General features: G+C 37.3%; 1 protein-coding gene across 2 annotated transcripts in view; it reads left to right on the top strand.

The window, feature by feature from the left end:
* The window catches only part of CSMD1 (CUB and Sushi multiple domains 1), a 1065169-nt gene that overhangs the window by 64441 nt on the left and 982539 nt on the right, over window positions 1-18189 (top strand). The window lies entirely within an intron of this gene.

The following is an 18189-nucleotide window of genomic DNA, read 5'->3' as shown; positions in this document are numbered from 1 at the left end:
GCTCTAAACATTCATGTGCTATTAATAGATTAAGTGGGCAGGAATTTCCTACTCACTGCAGTTTTTCTCTATTTTATTGCTTCCAGTGCTTGATAATTTGCATTTTATGACATTTCATAATATATGCTCCCAATTAAAAGAAAATAGGATTTATGTTTTGTTTTAGACAGAATTAGTGTTGGTTTATGTGGTAAACATCCCAGCAAAATTTCCCCCATGTCTCTGTGCTCCAGGTCTCTTGTCAGATTCAATACCATTCTTTTCAGCATAATCTTCATTAGTTTAAAGTCCAGATTTTCTTTTGCTACAGTGAAAACCCTGAGCTCAAACTGCTTGAGGTTTTTAAATACAGTTTACGTGTTTGGTCTTTTGTGTGCCTATTTGTAGCTTAAGCTTGCAGATTTGAATACTTGTGCCACCCATATTAATAATATTATACAACAGACATTGAGTAAAAAATTCTATTTTCTGCATGGACAAGAAAATGCAATGGTCTTCTAAACCAATTTCACTTCCACTAGTCCCCTTTATTGCTTTATGATGTTGCATCAGCAGTGTGTTTACCGATTAACACCTACAGTTTACAAAGACTAGAAACTTTATATTTGATAATCTTCTTGTGTACCTCTCCATTTTGATTCCTTAAAAGGATTTCTCAGGTTACTGGTACAATCTCAATTACCAGTTTTCTTCTTCCTTTTGAGAAAGGCGTGACTGGCATGATGACCACCTATCAAAATCTGTCTCATGTTGAAGTACCCTCCATACTATAAGTTTCTAAAGCTGCTGTACAGTCAGCACTGGCCAATCTAGTCTGACAGTCTTCTTGTCAAAGTCATTGATTGCATAAGAAATAAACAGTGTTTGAGCATAATACAAGGCTATGTTGTTCTCAGTATAATATTAGTATTTCCTTGACTGGGTCAGGTTACCCTATATTCAAATTATTAGAACTTCTGTTCTAATGTTGCTAAATGTGTAGGAAAAGAAGTGACTTCAGGCAGGATCAGCAAAAATTGACACATACATGTGACTACTAAAATGGACATTGCAAGACTAAAAGTGTACCTGGAAATCTACCAAAACTTGACTGGTTTTGGTTCTCCAAAGACCACAGACACATACCTTTAAGAAGATGTTTAACACTGTGACTTGGCAAGCACCAAAGTAAAGCAGATGTGATTTTTATAGGTTACTTGTGGCAGCACACACGAGGTCAAGAATTCGGACAAGTTTAACACTGTGAACTGCATTTGTGATGCTAAGAGCCCTGTGCAGACCTACAGATCTGCTACTTGCCCTGGATGTTCAAGTTTCCTTGTGAGCTCTGTCATTGATTTCCTTTATGCCTTAAGGAAGCATTTTTTTTTCCTTACAAACAGTTTTAAGTAGTGAAGGAGGGAAAGCACAGGTTTGTTTTCTTCTCTAGATAAACTTCACGAAGCAAGTAATGGTGGATGAATTAGACAGTGCTAGTGATAAATAATGTCTAACTTTGGTATCTGTGAGCTCTGCAGTAAAAGAAAACCTGCCCATATGCACTGGGGGTGGAGAGAGAAGGTTTTATAACAGATTTAAAATTAGAAAACAAAATGGCCTGATTAACAGCAGTAGGAAGAGTTCTGCAGAGGATGAGGGGAGAAATTAACGGATGACATTCAAAGGCAGCTGTGAAGTATGAGAAGCTGCAGTACGCGGAGGTAGTCAAATCTAGCAGTACAGAGAGTTCTGAATGATGCTGGAATAAATCAAGAAGTCTGGGTAGGGGGATCTTTCAAGTGGTGGATCATAGCTAAAAGGAGGATCACCACTGCTTACACAAACAGTAAGCCAGTAGATTCCATCCTGAAGCAGAGCACTATATTAGTATTAAAAGCAGCTGATATTTACAGAATGTGTATGAAGATATGTCAAGCAAACTGACAATGGTTTTAGCATGTGCTGGTTTTTTTTTGGAAACAGAGTGAGCCCCACCATTTTACAGTTCAGAAAGCAAATGTAATTCACCCACTTGCTATTTCCATCTGAGGCTTTATCTTTCCATGAATTCCACTTACCTTGAAATAAGGGAAGGATAAAGGGCCTTCACAAATGTGCTTTCTAATGGTTAGAATCTGGATACATAGTGCAGGGAATGTGGAGAGGCAGTGTTGCAGAGCTGCAGTATAAAAACTTCAGCCTTAGTCAGGACCCCGAATGAGGCTTTCCTGCAGGCAGCTTTTCAGCAAAGGATCCACTATGACAATAAAGTAGACTAAGTGGACTGCACCCTTTCCTCTCGATGCCCCAGACCTACCCTTTCTTGTGCCAACAGCACAAGGAGGCAACATGGCATGCTAATCTCCAAAGGAGGTAGAGAGAGGAAAGTTGCAAGTGATTACAAAGCAAAACTGAATGTACACAGACACACTGTAAAGGTCTCTTCACTTCTAAATACATTATGGCTTCCAGTGGATAGACATCCTACCAATAAATTCTGTCTTTACAGCAGAACTGTAGGAAAAGTAGTATTTTTTGTGATAGACCAGTCTGGCTTCTAGTGAACTATTCTGATGAATGTGGTTGAATTGAGTCTACCTCTCTGAAGAGAAGTTATCTCTGCTAATGACAGGAGAAATCATACAGTTTTTTTTATAGTAGGTATGATTAAGTAAACCAAGAAAATAGATCACTAATTAGGGAATATTAAATCCTGCTATGAAATGACATCTGCTCTTGTTTTCCTTTATGTAACCACATCTAACCATGTCTAACAACTAAATATGGATGCATTATAACCAATTTTTCTTGGTCATGAGTATATTCCTCCTTGATATCCAGTATTATTACTTTTTGATTAATAAAGAAAAAAGCAATTCCAATTATTCTGGCTATGAAATTAAAATTATATTCATCCTCACCTCACCTTTTTATTCCTTACCTTAGGATTTCCCATTTGTTTCTTTCCCTTCTTTTCTCCCTAGTAAATATAGATTTTATAGATGAATACTAATAAAATTTGATTAAGAATTCAGAAGCTTTTTTTGCCCCCAAGTTACCTGAAGACATTCAGTTGATCCAGATTCATCAAGGCAGATGGACATAAGTTCAGCCAAGACCAGTAAATAACTATCTCAAGACTGGAAGAAATTGTGGGTCATGTAGTTTTGCTTTCCTTGTGCTTTAACTCTGTTAAAACTAACTACAGGAAAGACACTCTTTTTGTGGAAATGAAAACAAAAAAGAAGGTATTTTCCTGTACACATTTTCATGGAAGCTGGTCTTAATTGTTCCTTCAAATGCCTTTAGAAGCTCATTTTCTGTTGTGCATTTACACCGCTTTTGCACCTTTTATGATTTCACAACTATTTTCTAAAGAATCAATAGAATACTATGGCTTACCATTGAGTATCCCAATACAATCCAAATATTGTGACTCTATCTTTTCATTTACAGCTTTTCATCAGATATGTTCTAAGTTCAACTCATAATCAGAGATTCAGTTTTAGATATTAAGTCATTGTTCAGCCTATCTAGCCTTCTGTTTTGATTTATATTTGATAATCAGAGTAATTCTTATGTTGCTTAATATACTCAGTTGAGATAGGATACTTAATACTTCAGCAATGTAAATGGTTTCATTGTTTAAATAAAATCCTAGTTTAATGGCAGTGACATTTCCATATTGAACATATATATTAAGCATTTCCTTCATTTTTAGATGTTGAAGATTTCATACAAGGGCATAATTGCTTTGTACATTAATATTATTCTATACCTTTTTCATTATGAAAATTTAGCTTTGGCTTGTCAACTGCCATCTCAGTTTTGTATTTTGTTAAGGTATATTCTGTCTGCATTAATATTCTGGTGTCAGCATACCATGATTTTAATCATTTTGCAAGTTATTTAAAGATTTATGTTATTATCAGTAACAGGAAAAAAAAAATAGAGTTATTTTTAGAAGTAGGCTGCTAGAGACTAATTTTTAAAAATGTGACTTTTCCAGATAGCCTTTCATCCTTTTTATTTTCCAGAAGAAATCTTTTTATTACTAAAGTTTCTTTTTAAGTTTGGAGTTTTCCATGTTAAATGTATACAGAGAAATTCAGCAGAAAAATATGTCATGTCATATTGCACATTCAGCTGAAATGGTTTGTTTTGGCTAGTTTAACTAGTTGTTCTGAGGCCTTATGATGTTCAGGTTTTCTGAAGTTTCTCTGGTATGGGGCTCTCTGTTCCTAAGTTTTAGTGCTTGAATCAACTAGATCTGAGTAAAGATTTCTCAAAAAACTGGAGATGGGATTGCAAGTGTAAACCAGCACTGTAACTCACCAAGAGAGAATTGCAATGGTTGTCTTTCACTGTGTAAATGACAACACACTTTAAATAAAAGACATTTGCTTGGCTTAATATTGATACTTTTTCACTAAATACTTAGCAGCATCTGAGGAAATAAAATGACGTGGTCTATTATCTACATTTACTTAGAACTCAGTAAAAACTTACAGACTTGTATGTAACCTCATAATGCATTTAAGTATAATGAATACATAGTGTGTAGATATAATAATTTGCGTAGCTGTTGTGACGAAGACAACAAGGCATTTGAAGGAAGCTTTACTATAAATACAGTATGTATCTTTTTAATTTGATAATGGCTTCTGTGCAGAATTTTAATCACTACTGTAGACATCAGAATCCCAGTACTCCCAGGTAGTAGTGACCCCCACGCATTGATTCTCTAAATATCAATTTTTTGTTCTTTACTCTAAATGCTGTTTTTAGATAATTGCATTTAGCACAGCTGTAACTAACATGATCAAAATGTAGTGATTCTGTCATTTTTTAGGAGGTAAATCCATACCTCAGTCATGGCTGATGTGTAACTTTTTTTATCCTGGAAGCAATCCTCCCTGTCTTTAGTGACAGCTGTGCTGTTACCCGCCTGTAGTATTTAGGTAGTGAGTACTTAGTGTCTCCTCACTTGCCATCAGCTCAAGCCGAACTGAACCTTCTGTCTATGTTTCCCTTTCTAATTCTATTATTTTCTACTTTGTGTGAAACTGCATAGTGAATATTCCACCATCTTTGGATGGTATTCCCGTAGCTCATACGGTATTATTCAAGTAGAAGTCCTTACCCAAAGGTGACAGCAACTTCAAGTACGAAGTGAGAAATCTGCTAGGGGAACAGGTGCTTTGTCCTGTAACTCTGCCGGAACAGAGTCTTTGGAAGCGGGATGCATCTGGATCACCACGCAAAGTTCGAGCTGGTGTTGCAGCGGGGGCGGGCTCGGTGCGGGTTCGGGCCCGTGCCCAGCTCAGTGCGGGTTCGGGCCCGTGCCCATCTGAGTGAGGGTGAGGGTAGGGGCCCGTGCCCAGCTCGGTGAGGGTGAGGGCCCGTGCCCAGCTCGGTGAGGGTGAGGGCCCGTGCCCGTGCCCAGCTCGGTGCGGGTGAGGGCCCGTGCCCGTGCCCAGCTCGGTGCGGGTGAGGCCCGTGCCCAGCTCCGCGGCTCCCCGCGCTCCTCCGGCGGGGCCGGGGCCGGGCAGCGGCGCGGCTCCTGCCCGCCGTGGGCAGCAGATGGTGCTAGATGAGAAGTGAAGGTGCCGCTCAGGAAGCCTCCCGTCAGAAGCTGCCGCTCAAAGTTAGGATTAAACACTCGGCGGTTTCTGTGTTTGTTGGGATCTTTGGGGTAGGAACACTGAAAGTTGAGCTGGGTGAACTTGAGTGTAGTAACGGGTGAGAGATAAAACGTCAGTGGTTTCCCAAATACTGTTTCTGTAGCGATAGAAGGTTGTACGAATCAGCAGGGCAAGGCCGTCTTTCACAGTGGGAGAGAAAAAAAGATGCAGGCTTAGCCCAAAACCGTAGTGCTTCAGAGCAGATTTGTTTGAAAAAGCACTGTCAGCTTGTATGTCGCTGATTGTGTGTCTGGGCATGACCGAAAACTTTTTCTTCAGATTAATTTAAAGAATATATAAAGGTAAGACCTCCCAGTCGAGTGAGGTGTCATTTGTATTCTAATTAGCCAGCTGTAGGAAAATAACAAAATGTCTTTCTGCCTAAAATCTTACTGATTAAATTATATAGCACAAGTGTATGAAAGAATGTACATTAATAGTATTCACTTTCTTTATGTTTTAGAGGTAAAATTGCAAAAATTGCTTCAAAACCAGTGATCCCAATTGCTGTACAGTGGCACAATTCAAGAAAAGAAAGAAAACAGTCTGTATAAGTTTTCTTATTGGGTTGCCTTTTGGTTTTGTTTCTCTTTTCGTCATCTCCAAACTTGATACCATGTCTGGAACACTACTCATCCTCAGCAATAAAATTTGGGATGAAATGTGCAAAAAAATAGCTTGGTAAGAGATTTCTTTATATTATTTTACCTATAAAAACATTTATCACCTGTAAAATCAATCTTTATATGGCCATTGAAGGATAAAATGAAAAGAAGCTTCTTCTTCATCAAGTTAATCATCTCCTGAAGCTTTGTAGCTTTCTGATGCTACAATATACAATTAAATTGTTCTGAATTGACAGTGTTTAGTGACAACAGGAATACTGATAATCTACAGCAGCAGCTGCTTTAGAAAATATAAGATACATTGAAATAAGATAAATTTTGTGTGTGCTTTCCATGAAGTTGGGTGTGTCAGTACTAGCAGAAGCAAACAGATAATATTGAACATGGATATAACGTGTTTTAAAGCCATAATGCATGAAACATTAGAATTCTATAATGCATCACCTGTAATATAGTAGCTGTTACCCTGCACTAAAATGTGACTTGACATTGGCAGAACAAGTTGCTCTCAGCATCTAAAAAGGCCATGACTGGATGCAGTTCTACATAGACACCAGTTCTATAATGCCTAATAGTTAGTCTAAATGCATAGTTCTGTGCAGCCTACATTTCAGGGCTGAAAAAGGTTTCACATCTGAAAAAGGTTTTATAATATTCTTCTCAGTGGAAAAAAAAAGTGTTTCTAAAATTTGGTAAGGCAACATTAAAGTAGGATGTACAAGAAATAGCGCTGAGCTGAGAGTCCACATTGTTAATATATAAAAACTATAATAATAGGCAGAACAAATCTTGAAACTGTGAGTTATGGTCGTTTGAAAGGATTCTTGACCTTTTTTAGAAGAGCCTAAGAGGTTTTATAATCTGCCCTGCTTTTGGAGTAGACTTATTTCGGTTTTCTACTTGCTTCTTCAGCAGTGTCTCACAACATCCTACTTGTTTACTTGGGAGAGATGATGGGAAGATATTTGTGCTTAAATACTTTTTAAATGTATCAGAATTTGTGGGGGAAAATGTAAACACGTCAGTGAACATTTTTTTCCAAACATTTCCCTAAATTGTTTTTTCTCTGATAAAACATTAAAATGACAAGTACATTTGCACAGCCCTTCTCAAAATCATTTCAGCAATCACTCCTCAGAAAAGGAAGCTACGCTTATAAGGGGGAGAGGGAGGAGGGAATGCAAGTCATAGCTATAAAATTGATATTCTTTACATGCTGGCTTATTATGACTGCAGCCTGCATTACATGGTATTTTTGTGGGCAAGATACTACTCTATTAGTCCTGCATAATGCCAAATGTAATAACACTCAGAATTACCTAATGGAAAAGTTCCTTACCAAACTGTGCTTTAAAAGTGGTTACATTACATGTAAAGAATTGTAGAGGAGAGAGATAGATGAGAAAGAGGGAATGTGGCATTTGCTTTTACCTTCCCAGATAAACTGATTAGTTGATTACTAATATGTTATCTGAATAATAAAAAGTGTAAGCTTGGCTTACAGTACAGGTAAATAGAAATAATTTCACATCACAGGGGCTGTGGGGTTTATGTATGGAAAAAAAAATTGAAATAAATCTTCCCCAAATTTTGCCTTACCTTCAATAGCTGCAGACATGACTGTTGCCTTGAGGATTTAAAACTAGATTATGATCAGACTTTAAGGCACATATGCATATGTCTTATGCAATGTCTTTATAACTCCTTGGAAAAACGATGTAATAGTAGTCATGTCATTTCTCGGGTATGCTGTAAAGATAAGTTGTTTGACTGAATTTTTTCTTTAGTAGATTGAAGGTTTATGCCAGGTATAATTTTCAGTGTTAGATGATTTAGCTGGTTGCTGTACTTTAATTTTAATAGAGGCCGTATGGTTCATCTTTAATGTCTGAACTGGGTGTGACAAATTCAGTGGGGAATGCTTGAGAAAAGTGAAGATCAAATACCCTGTTAAATAATACAATAGGAAGAAACAGCTGCAGCTAAGCAGTGCCTTGCCCATTAGCAGTTCTAGGTGGAATAGCAATTGTAATTTTGGTGATTTTGAGCTAGGAAAAAACCTCTAGTTTGTTTCTTTAATACTTCACAGACTGTAGAGCTGTCCCAGTTCAGTGTTTCTTTTGAGTTTACTGATCACACTGAGTAAGCTTTTATACATTATCAGTATTCCAACTTCTGAATATCTTTAAAAGGGACCCTTGCAAGATTTACAATATTGACTCAGTAGACTTGCCCTGAAGGACCAACCACTTTTTCATTTCTTCAAGTGTTGGCGTTACAAGAAAAATGAAGGTCTGCTTATATTGAGGAGCTCTGTCTGTTATGCTGCCCTGAACATTTTCAAATAAATGCAAAACAGCAATGCTGTCACCATGTTTTCTTGCACCAGCCTACAATTTCAAGTTCTTAGACTTTATAGGCACAAGGGAGAAACCCCAGGCAAACTTCACTTTATGAAGTAAAAAACGGATTTTCTTCTTGTTCTTACTGAAAGTTACTAAGAGAATGCCTGCCAAACTAATTTGAAAATCTTGTGCAATTTTCTGCAAGGAGAAGTTTTTCTGCATTGTTTCAGACAGAAAAATCTGCTGTAGTAAGGATATCTGTTGAATTGCAGAATTCAGAAATACTTTCTGGGCTTGAAACCAAAGGCTTTGCAATTCAGTGTTGAAATGTATGGCAGAATCATCTTAGACACTCACCTTGGAACTATATATTTGGACCAAATCCTTTCTCTGAACGACTCTGAAACCAGAGCTAGGACTGTATACACAGCACTCACATTCAGTTATTTTGGTGTAGCCTAAGATGATTTACATTTCAGAGCAAGCAAACACTAGCAGGTGTTACATCTACATGAAGTACCCTGTTGAAAGATGGTGTTGTACCTCTGAAGCTCTGATGAATTCTCCACAGCAATTCTCTGAGCTAGAGGAATAGTGCCTTTTGCTAGAGAGGAACAATGGTACTGAAATTTCTGGAGTGTATTCCACATCCAAAGTAAATTCTCTATTCCATCTGCCACATAACTATTTATTCTGCTAATGCTGAAGATAAACTAGCAGCAAATTAGGAGTCTGTGGATGTACTCTTAGGATTGACTTTTGCCATGAGTCTCCAGTAGAAGAAAGAAAAGATCCAAGGTCCTCTGATTCCTATTCCCATATGTAGTTCTAGAATTTGTCTTTCTTCTCTCCTTTATCACATCTTTTCAACGTGGATGTATGTATTTCCCCCTGTTCTTTTTGCAACAGTTTTGATAATGAGATTGCCCAGCAAATCTGAATGTACTTTTAATCAGGTGCAATATTATTTTTATCCTCCTCCTAAAAGTTGACTCTGTATGAATTCTGCCTACATTCTTCCAGAATCTTTCAGCTGCTTCTAGAACATGTTGACCTATTTATAAACCAATAAAACTCAAAAAGAAAAATGCTTAACACATCATGAAATGACTCAAACTGTCCTTTTACTTTTCTCAGTTGTGCATATATTTGTTCCCTTTTAAGCATAAAACTTTTGCATGTTGATTTTTCAGATGGATATAGATTTGAAAGATTCAGATATCAGAAAATCAAACTGATTCAATCCAAGGTGTTAGCAGAATAAATATGGCTTAGGTTTAACACCATGTGAGCCTCTCAGGATTCCTTTTTATAAACATATATAGAAAAGAATTTGGATCCTTTTATTAATAATTTTTCTAACTGAGACCTCAGATCCAGCAAATCTGTAAATGAAAATCTAATTCAAGAACAATAATGTGAAGTATATTCTAAGGTTGAGGAACCTTTGTGCAATTCCACACTGGTTATGGGATATCCAGTTGGTAGACCAGTTTCTAGGATATATGAAAAATAATATGTAATTGCAGAAAACTGTTTTAGTGGATTTTTTCTTTCCCCTTTTTTTGTTTTAAACCAAATACTCACAAAAGGAATAAAGGAGAAACTACACTTCAACCTTTAACACATATGGTGACTGAACCTGAGATTTTCATGGTGTCAGAAAAGACATTTAAATTTCTCTGGAAAGGCTGGATTCTCTGCTTCAGACTTATGATCTAATCTAGACATATAAATGATGGGAAAAAATATTGGTCCAATAGCGTTGTGCTACTCTGCACAGTTAATGTGGGCTAAGGAAACACGCCTCTTATTTGTAACCTGGGATCACTAGTCTTGTTGATATTCCTATACCAGTTATAATCAGGCTAACAGTCATAGTAAAAATGATCTATTTATTAACAAAAGAGCCTGATTCGAGCCTAATAATAGAAAGTTTTTTCTTTTCAAGAAAAGCAGAAGGTTCAGCTATCCATGAGATTCTATCTTGTCTCACTGGCTGTTATAAACTAAGTGCTGCTTTTCAAAACTCAGTAACTTTACTGTTTTCTCACTCACTATTTATAAGTATATAAAAATAGCCCAAAGTACATCCTATTATTTAGTAGTGTTTTAAATCTGATGTTCTTCACCAGGAGGTTTATGATGTTGATAATGGAGGTTTCTTCCTCTGTTCTTGGGGGTTTTTTTGTCCATGGGGTTTTTTTGTGGCTTTTTTTATGGTGTTATTGGCCTACGGTTCTTTGGGTTTATACCCAAAATTTTTGTTTTATTATCTCCCAAGGTGCATTTATAGTAATCAGTAACTGATGCTTAATTATGTGTTTAAACCCACTTGGTCCCTAGAATAAATCTGTTCCTGTATCTTCAAGGTCTCTGCTATCAGCCTTTGCTTATGTGTCAGTGCACAACTTTATCATTCCGAGGCCACAAATAGTTCTGTGCAGAATAACTACTACTGCTTATTGTTAGTTAAGAATGTATCACATTTATAATGTTTGTAATCATTATACCACATGATTACACTGAATCTAAAAGCAAATTAGGCAGTAGTCACAGATAATTATCTTTTACACATATATGTCTTAAAGCTAAAGCAAACTAAAACAAGAGAAACTGAGATAATTTGAAGTGTTCTGAGACGTCTGTTATTAAGTTAATGCAAATCTTTTTGCCTGTTACAAGTAATGGCAATACCATATTTTTTGGGCTGCAGTATCACAGAATCCACAGAATATGACAAGTTCGAGGGGACCCACAAGGATCATTGAGTCCACATTACCCCTGCAAAGAGAGCCCCAAGAGTCACACCATGTTCTCAAGAGCATTGTCAAAACCCTTCTTGAACTCTGTCAGACTTGGTGGTGCTGGGACCACTGTCCTGGGGAGCCTGTTCCAGTGCACGACCACCCTCTGGGTGAAGAACCTTTTTCCGATATCCAACCTAAACCTCCCCTGACACAACTTCAGGGCATTCCCTTAGATCCTGTCACTGATCACCACAAAGCAAAGATCAGTGTCTGCCCCTCCTCCTTGCCTCACAAGGAGCTGTAACTACAATGAGGTCTCCCCTCAGTCTCCTCCTGGCTGAACAGACCAAGTGACCTCAGCTGCTCCTCATAAAGTTTCCCCTCAAGTGTCTTCACCATCTTTATTGTTCTCCTTTGGACGCTCTCCAATAGTTTAATGTCCTTTTTTTATTTCAGTGCCCAAAACTGCCCCCAGGGCTCAAGGTGAGGCCACCCCGGGGCAGAGCAGAGCAGGACAATCCTCTCCCTTGCCCGGCTGGCAATGCTGGGGCTGGTGCCCCCCAGGACAGGGTTGGCCCTCCTGGCTGCCAGGGCACTGCTGACTCAGACTAACTTTCAGTCAGCCAGGATGCTCAGGTCACTTACTGTGGCACTGCTTTCCAGAATCTCATACCCTAGTCTATCCATACATCCAGGATTGTCACATTCCAGGTGCAGAATCTGGCACTTTCCCTTGTTCATATGGGAACTTCATTTGGCTGGTGATTGCCTAGCCCTCTAATTTATTTTAGACTCTCTCCAGCTCCTACCAGTTCTCTTTTATCTGCCAGCTTTCTCAGTATCCCTTCCAGTCCTGCCTCCAGGTCATTTCCAAAGATGTAGAAGAGCACAAGGCCTAAGATGGATCCCTGTGGAAGTCCACTAATGACAAGTCACCAGTCTGATGTCACCCCAGTCACTGTCACCCTTTGTTCCCAAACCATGAGCCTATTGTTCACCCATCACATGATATGATCCAGTTGTGTGTGGGACATTTTGTCTGGAAGGATACTAAGAGATTATCAAGAGCTTTGCTGAAATCCAAAAAGATCTCATCAAGTGGCTTCCTTTGATCCATGAGGTGGGTTACCTTGTCATAAAAGGAAACGAGGTTTGATAAGCAGAACTTTCCTCTCATGAAGCCATGCTGGCTGTGACCAGTGACTGCATTGTCTTTCAGGTGTTTTTCATTAACCCCCAGAACAACACTCTCCATAACTTTACTAGGCACTGAAGTAAGAGTGACAGGCCTGAATTTTTCAGGGTCTTTCTTACCCTTCTTTAACATCACAACACAGATTGCCAGCTTCCCATCAGCTGGGACTTCTGCGCATTTCCAAGACTGCTCAAAATCATTGGGAGAAGTTTTGCAATTACATCAGCCAGCTCTTTGAGGATCCTTGGATGAATCCTATCAGGCCCCATAGATCTGTAGGGATTCAGCTGGACCAGCAGATCCCACACAGTTTCAGGGTTTACTGGAACTTGATCATCCTCATAGTCATTGTCCTTTAGTTCAGGGCACTGAGACCCCCTTGGTGCATCATCCGTGTTGAAGCAAAGAATGCAAGAATGCATCAAATACGTCTGCCTTGTCCATGTCCCTGTTTGTGAGGTGACCGTCCTCCTCCTGTAATGGGCTAATGTTATTTCTACATTGATTTTAACATTAATATATTTTAAAATATTATTTTTATTTCCCACACATTTTTGGCCATCTTAAAATCTAATATGAGCTTTGGCTGCACAGATTTAATTTACACAAATTACAGTGGCAGGCAGCATCTTGTAGCAGCTTCAGTAGTCTATCTGATAACTTATTGTTAGGTAATATATTTAAGGATGGACAAAAATTATTTACAAAAAAGGCATCATGCTACTTTTGTGCATTATTTTATTTATTTTGCACATACAGATCACATTCTTAAAATTTGCAGTTCAGCCATTGTGTTTTACTCCAAACTGAAACTTGAAAAATTGTTTCCAAATCAGGATGAAAACTATTACTATTGAGTTATTATTGATTTTACACTTTAGTTCATGTTTATTGGCAACTTTAAAGTGAAACAGACACAAATTTTGGATTCAGAAGCAATAGGAATATTCCTATAAAAATGTATCTGTATAAAAATGATTTTAGTATGGAATGGGTCTTGTACTTTGGGCTATTTTTATATATCCATATATATATTTAGCATGTGATAAACTAGTAAATTTACTGGGTTTTAAAAAGCAGCACTTATAGTTTATAATAGCTGGTGAGGGAAGATAGTGTCTCATACACTACTGAATCTTCTGCTCCCTTTCTTGCAATGAAAAGCTTTTATTGAATTATCATTTTGGTGAACATTGGCTTTATTTAGTAAAATTGTTCACATGCTACTTTAATTAGGTAATAATTTAAAAGTACAAAAATCCCTTTATAATTCATTTCAATATAATTGTATGCTTAACTATATTTTCATGAAATTACAAAAGATTAAATATGCAAGCCAGAATGATGTGAGTATGCATTTAGATAAGTAGATGTTGTCAGAAAAATCAATAGAATTGTTGTCCAGGGTGAGATCTTCAGTAGATCAGAATTTTGAAATATTTTATATTTTGTGCACATCACCAACAGGCCCATATCCCACATGAGACTCACTTGACATTTCACCTTGTACCAACACATGCAGAAGGTGAACTGATACAAGCATAAAGGACACCTCTGTGAGTTTTGTGCTAGAAGGGTCTGCAGAGCTATATGCCCTATGTGTAAAGATAATCCAATGTGAAATTACACCATTTTTTCAAGAAAAGTGTTACCCACATGACAGTTATATCAAATACATGGCTAAAAATTACCACAAATTCAAAAGGAGATTGAATTATGGTTGCTATGGAAACTGTAACATGCAACTTCCTAACTTGATGCGTGCAAAATTTCAGCATTAATATCATGCTGATACATATTTTCACTTTTTTCTTCATTTGAATAGGTGAAGATGGAGGTTGTGTAAAATAATATATCCATCAAGTTGTATAGCTCTGTCATGCCATCTAGTATTTTTTGTTAGCTGCAGAGCACATGTAGAGGTTTACAGATGCTTTACCATATTTATGCTGCTGTGAAAAATTAAATGTTCTAAGCATATGTTTCTTAAAACAGAAGGAAGATGATCTACCCACATAGTCTATTTTATAGAAGGGTCAGTGGATAATCATGGATATACAGAAAAGTGCCATACATGGAAAACAAAGATATTGGAATAAGCCCTTAAAAAGGGTGGAATTTATTTGCACAAATGGTTATAATCCTTGAGTTACTTTGATTATCAGGTCTTGTCACTAGGGTTTATTTGCAGCCACTGTAAAGTGTGTACTCCTCCCCAGGTAGATAGCTATCGGTTTCTCTGGGTCTGGATTGAAGGCACTTGAGACAGTAGGTTCATGTTCAGACTCAGGTGTTTATTGTTTCTTATCAGTAAAACAGTCTCACAACCATGAGTTTGGCAGCAAGGCACAAAATGGCTAACATTTCTTGTTACAAGGTCTTTTGAAGCCAAACTATCCAATTAAGAACTGACACCTAGATTATCTTCCCTTTTAACCCAATAACTGATCCCAAAGAGCCTGCAGTGCAGACTTTTCTACCCAATTACAAAATGCCACCCAAACCCCAGAAGAAGAAGGAAGAAGAAGCATGAAGAAGAAACTCAGGATGACACTCTGTGCCCTCCATCTTGCTTCCATCCACAACATACTAAAAATCCCAAAACCTAAATTTCTCACCGAGTGATACACTTGCACTACTCTCTATAATCTATTTCACACTTTTGTGAATTCCAGTCTATCTGGAAGTCTAGGAAACTTTCTCCCCAAATCAGGGTCAAAGTCAGTGCTCCCCTGGGGGTCAGGGCACCCCAGAGCAGACAGAGAAATATTCCCGGTGCCCTGGGTTTCCAGAGATAGCTAAGGCATGTGAGGTGTGGAAACTGTGTCATATAAAAACTTCATGGTGAGAACCAGTGTGCTACGAATCAGGTCATTCATTTCCCCGTGCAGAAGAGCACAGTAGCGTAGCCTGTGATAGTGTTGAAGCAGCTCCAGCACCAGATACCATTCAGGCCTACATGCAGTGAGCACAGGTAATTTCCACTTTGTCAGCTCTGCAGTTATCACTAGGTCCTTACTAGTACCTTATGTAGATAATTTAAAGCTTCTTCAGATTGTCTTTGTTGCATTGCACTAACATGACTGTCTAACATGCCCTGGAGTACTAATTCAAAGCTAATAAAATACTTAGGAAAAATGATACAATTTGAGATTCAATGTAATTATTGTTTTTCAGGATCTCCAGGGCTTATGGCTTGTTGCTGGGAGAGCAGAATACCTTTTAGCGACAAAAAAATAATGAAGTACATCTTGAGAGAATGACTGAAAATGTGAATGGAGTAGGATGGGGAGCTACAAAATTAGATTTCTTATTGTGACTGTGTATGGAAGCACAGTACTGGAGCTTCCAAGACAGAGGTTGATAAATGTTTCAAGCCTGGACTAGGGTTGATTGAATGAGCAGTTTCCAGTTGTGCTGTCTTGGTAGTAATGTTTTTTGTATGATATAGTATAGACAGAGGTCTCCGTCATTTTTAATCATTTTTTATGACCTTGGTGAGAGCAATGTCACACAGCAGTGCTTCAAAAAAGTGTGTCTGGTTATTTTCTAAAGAGTGGGGTTTAGTAGATCTGGCTTTACTTCTTCACTTTACTCGTTCATTAACGTTTACCTGTCCAAGTAAGTCTCAGTGTTAGTCACTTCTGCAAGTAGAAGCTGGCATGTAAAAGCTGCTTTAATGCCCGTCAAAGTTACTAAAAAGTAACTTCTGAATGTTCAGTCTGTAACAGAACATGAAAACTACATAGAGAAACCTCATTTTTTACTTTTGTGACATGTCATTTCATCAGCATATAATTTTTTTTTTTCTTAGAGAAAAACTTGTAAAATAATGATCTTGTTTAATAAAAAATGAAACTGAATGTTAGGACAATATTTTTGGAAATGTTCAGAGATCTTAGGTTTGGCTGATTGTTGGTGGTATTTTGAAATTTCTTTTATTCTTGTCTGTATTATCATATATAGTTACATTTATGCAACATCTGACATTGATTTATAGCTTTTATTTTTTTGAAGTAAGTTCAGGACAATTGTATTTTGTAAAGGGTTTTTTTTCTTGCCTGGGCCTCAAATAGTGTCTTTTATGAAGCATATGTAAATTCCAGCATGTAATCTGACCTACAATAATTTCTTGTTCCTACTAGGTTACAGATGGATATTGCAAAGTATGAAATTCAGAATTATACAGATTTTTTTTGCATTAGTTGTACACACTTTATTGATATTTATAGTTTTATTGCTAATTCTTTTAGAATGCTAGTGTCATTGTTATGCCAAAAAAAAAAGGACATTTAGTCTGATAAAACTTTTGGTGAGGGAATGAAAGAGTTATTTATAAGATAGCTTTACATTAATTCTTGTGTTTGTTCAGCTTTTTTATTTTTGAGGTGTCAGGCATCAACCAGTTAAGTGCAGTAATGGCTTAAGTCATCATCCCATTCCTAAAATATTGTAGAGTTTAAAATAAACAGTTTGCAAATAAGTTTCAGCCTATTAGTTGTTCAGTTGTTTCTTTAATATTTTTAATAAGCAAATTTTTTTATTAGTAAGGTGTGTATGTCAGTAAATGATGGTCAAGGGCATGATTTGATCCTAATTTTCATTGGCTGACTGCATTTATAGTCAAAAGGTGGTGGTGCCACCTGTAACTCCTGCTAGTTCTAATTTATCTCTTGGCTCCTGAGAGCAGTGAAATTGCTGTGATATAGCTTAGGTACCAAATAAATATATGTGATTACACATACTTCCAAAGCTAAATCTCACTTCTTTTTTTTTATTATTTGTCAAAAAGCAGTAAAGTCAGCAGCAACAAAGTTTTCTTTCAAGTCTGTCAAAAGTATGAGCAAAACTTGCATGTAAGTAAAATCTTTCAAATATTTCCCCTTGCCCTGCAGTGAGAGGCAGGAAAAGTGCTGTTGTTTGATCACAGCTACTAAATACAAGCATCATCTCTCTTCCACCAGGTGTAAAATTATTGTGGGTCTATTTTAACTATTTTTAACTGTCCTCTCCTCTCCAAGATTCATGAAATGAAAACATCATTAAATTAAGGGATGTTTATAGAAAACTAACTTAATAGAAATGCTTAAATTAAAGATTTATTAATTTATTTTTCAAAGTTTTAATAAGTTAGTCAAATATATAAAACATCATGTAGGATGTACACTCTGTCAGAGGAATCTCATCAGGTACTCACCCTAAATCACTGCAGCATCACTGAATCTCCTCTGTACTGTTTGCAGGCACTACCAGATGCTCAGCAATTGCTAAGAAGCTGAGACACAGCATAGAGTCTTCATGAAAGTTCTGTGCCTTATTCATCTTCTCCTTTGTTTTACAAAAATATTTTCCCTCCTCCCTAGAATCTGTGTTAGTTTGCCTGATTATTTGTAGCAATGTCTGCAAAGCCCTTGTTCAGCTATTTGCTTCCACTGGCTGCCTTGTCTTTTCAGATGAAGATTAAGATTGTGATACAGTTTTCAAAAGTGCACAAATAATTTGTAGTTAAGTACTGTATGGGTGCTATCTTCAAAGAATTTTTCTAATGCTGAGTGGCAAGGAGAAAGGTGTTCCCACACCTAATTGCCATAACTCTCCTTCTCCACAAGC

The sequence above is a fragment of the Motacilla alba genome, chromosome 3, assembly GCF_015832195.1.
Source record: "Motacilla alba alba isolate MOTALB_02 chromosome 3, Motacilla_alba_V1.0_pri, whole genome shotgun sequence".
NCBI classification, from domain to species: Eukaryota; Metazoa; Chordata; class Aves; order Passeriformes; family Motacillidae; genus Motacilla; species Motacilla alba.
The sequence above is the reverse complement of the archived record's forward strand: the minus strand, read 5'-3'. Positions and strand labels throughout refer to the sequence as shown.